This window comes from Mus musculus, chromosome 11, assembly GCF_000001635.26.
Source record: "Mus musculus strain C57BL/6J chromosome 11, GRCm38.p6 C57BL/6J".
Classification (NCBI taxonomy): domain Eukaryota; kingdom Metazoa; phylum Chordata; class Mammalia; order Rodentia; family Muridae; genus Mus; species Mus musculus.
The window spans coordinates 6,780,290-6,783,952 of NC_000077.6; the positions used below are offsets into that span (position 1 = coordinate 6,780,290).

Below are 3,663 nucleotides of genomic sequence, written 5' to 3' on the forward strand. Positions count from 1 at the left end.
TACGTGCATAGATTCTATGAAATGGAATGTTTGATGTTTAGGGCATTTGGAACACTTATTATTATTTTTAGAATTAATTTTTTATTAGGTATTTTCTTCATTTACATTTCCAATGCTATCCAAAAAGTCCCCAATATACTCCCCCCCCCCCCCCACTCCCCTACCCACCCACTCCCATTTTTTGGCCCTGGCGTTCCCCTGTACTGGGGCATATAAAGTTTGCAAGTCCAATGGTCCTCTCTTTCCAGTGATGGCTGACTAGGCCATCTTTTGATACTATTATTATTATTTTTCAATTTGCTATTTTTATTAAAAGAACAGCAAATGCAGAGAGAGCCAAGGTGAGAAAGAGAAGGGTAAAAAGCTAAGCAACCTTCCACAGAAAGGAAGTGAGTGAAGACAGTAAAAGGGCGTGGCTCCAGGAAAGGACAAACTATGGCTGCTGGGGACAGGTTCTCCACAGGCAAGGATTTAACGAACGAAACTCATCTTTGATTTGAAGTGGGCTGCTGTTGCTTTGATTTTGGGGGGGGGGGTGTCTCATGTCAGTCCTTGCATAGTGCCCCACATCCATAAAAAAGAACCTCGTGGAGAAACACACCTTGCTTTGTTTCTAACTCTGGAAGTCAACACAGGTAAAGTGATACACAAACTACTGATGAATCTTAGCTGGAGATGGATAAAACTAATCATATCCAAAAGCCATGATTATTCAAACAGATCTAATACTGGAAAACATGCAATGCAAGGGAACCCCTGACTCTCTAGAGCCCAGCCTCCTGAGCACAGGGCATGGTAAGCCAGCGTGATAGGGGCCTTCGTTCTTCCTTCCTTTCCTGCCAGTTGGAAATCATTGGAGCACTTGCTTCTCTGCCCAACCTTTATACACAATATGGAGCTACAGGAAGCGCCTGGGAGGGAACGTTATGATGGAAAGAAACAGAAGATGCATCAGTTTTCCTAGGTGCTGGTAGCAAATTTTCAGAGAAGAACAAGTCACTCGAGGACATGCATGGAGGACGGAAGGCAAGCAGGACATGGGAAATGACATGTCCAAAGATGGGACTTCAACAGTTAGGTGAACAAAACACGGGCACTCTTCACCAGCAACACAACCTGGTGTGAAGCTGAAGTGGGTCAAGCCTCCTGCCGTCTTCACGCATCCGCGTTCCTGAGAGCCTGTTTGGACTTCTGCTTGAGAGGAAGGCAGGGCTGTGTGCTCTTCTTCCATAATTCACTTCCTCATTCAAACAAAAAATCCACTCCTTCACCTCCTGGGTGGGAGGCAGAGGCCTTTGTTTTCAACTAAAGCCAATCTCAGATGATTGGCCACGCTGTCCAAAGGCTACCCGATGACAGAGTGAGAAGAACCAAGGGTTCCGCGGTCTTCACAGCAGTTCTGAGATGGCTCCTCCTGCTTTTGATCCCTTAGGCCGTACTGCTTGCTTCTTCTTGGAAATGCCATTCCCCTTCACACCCAGTAGTGGATGGACTTCATCATTCGGCACTTCTTGGAGCTTTATATTGGTGGTTTTAGGTTTCTTCTTTGGTGGCTGGGACCCATCTGCTGAAGACTGCCTCTTCTTCTCTGAACTAGCCCCTTCATTAATCAAGGAGCTTGGGACTGCATCCGGTGGAGGGCCATACGGGTTTTCTTCAGGGTCTTCTACCTCAGGGGCAATGGGTAAATACAATAGAGCCTTTGAATCTTTCAGCTCTTCATCACTGCTACAGAAGGCAGCAATGGGATCCACGCTGGTGTCATCCACTTCCTCATCTGCAGCAGCATCAGCCGTGTTTGCTCAGGCCCACTTTTATCTTCATCCTCAATATCAAATTCTGGTCTGGTGCAAATGCACTCCAATTTTCTACTTGATTTTGGGCCCAAATGGACACCACTCCACTAGAAATAGAAGCTATGATGGGTCGGACTGGATGCCAAGCTACGTCCAGCAGGAGTTCCCCTCTGGTCCCATGTAAGATCTTCACCAGGTTGCCAATGCTCTTTTCCAAGATATACAGCACATGCTGCCTCGCAGAGCCCGCCACTATGTACTCCCCATCCCCAGAGAAAGAACTTTTTTTCCATGGAGTCCTATTCACCAAGTCCTGCAGCTTCTGCAGAGGCTCTGGCTCTCCATCTCTTCCACACGTTAAAATCTCTCTGCCGTCATAGACTCTTATTATTCGATCTACTGTGTTAATGAGGAAGCAACTCCCCTTCCGGGCAAGCTCAATTGACTTAATGGCAGTAGTATTGCTGGTCCCAGTTGTTACTCTGAAGGAAGCAACAAGATCCTGAGAGTCTGTTTTTAGGACCAAGATCTTGCCTTTTGCATTTCCTGTATAAATATATTCCCCTCGCCTATCAAAAGATGCCACCATGTTCAAATCTGAGTCATCGTCTACCGGCAGAACAACATGTTTGGAATCTGAAAGGGTCAACATGACAGGAGCAGATTTCATGGGACACACGAGAACCTTGTTCTTATCTCTCGAGGATGATATTGGACTTTTAAGATGGGCGAAGGGAATCAAAACCTCTGGTCGCAGTCTCCTGAAAGAACATCCTGCTGTGACACTATGTTATCTGTAGAAGCACTCACGAGCTTATGACCATCTCGGCTCCAACACAAAGAGCAGACTGGGTGGATGTGTGCACTAATTATTTTAGCAATGCCTCTTGTCAAGAAATCCCAAATAACAATTGGGCCATCGTTAGAGCCAACAGCAAGCAGTGTGCCCCACCTGTGAAAGGTGCAGGTCAGGGCCGCGCTGATGCAATCCAGAGTCCCATCAGCTTCCTCTGGGTAGTTCTGTCCAAAGGACTCCAGCAACTCGAGGTTCATCCCTGCAGACGCTGGCCGCCTGGTCTCGCACCGGCAACAATTCCTTCTCCCCCACCCGCTCAGAAGCCCCGCGTCTAAGTGGGGGGGCACTGCCAAGAGCCTGGAGCCCACTTATTATTTTTAATTTTAGTTTAGCTAGTATGATTTTTGTAGCCATAACTTCAATTTAATTTAGGGACAATTGCCTTTTAATGACCAAATTGTTGCAACTATTATTTTTGACTAATACTTTAATTTGTCTTATCAGTCTGGGTCAGGAAAATAAATGGCACATTACAGAAAAAAAATCAGGATCAGATAACAAAATCCAGTGTGTGTGAGATATGTATGTACATGTACATGTGTGTGCACGTGCATAGAGGTAGACTTCTGTGATATGTATGTACATGTACATGTGTGTGCACATGCACAGAGGTAGACTTCTGTGATATGCATGTAAATGCACATGTGTGTGCACATGCACAGAGGTAGACTTCTGTGATGTGTATGTACATGTACATGTGTGTGCACATGCACAGAGGTAGACTTCTGTGATATGTATGTACAAGCACATGTGTGTGTACATGCACAGAGGTAGACTTCTGTGATGTGTATGTACATGTACATGTGTGTGCACATGCACAGAGGTAGACTTCTGTGATATGTATGTACATGCACATGTGTGTGTACATGCACAGAGGTAGACTTCTGTGATGTGTATGTACATGTGTGTCTTCAGTCATTCTTTACCTTAACTTTTAGAAACAAGTTTGCTAATTTTTATTTTATATGCATGAGTGTTTTGCTTGCATGTATGTCTGTACAACACATGCAT

The 3,663-nt window shown here is 45.3% G+C and overlaps 1 pseudogene; it reads right to left on the minus strand.

Annotated features, from left to right (window-relative positions):
• Positions 1–1,218: 1,218 nt before the first annotated feature.
• Positions 1,219–2,956, minus strand: Gm11977 (predicted gene 11977; annotated as a pseudogene).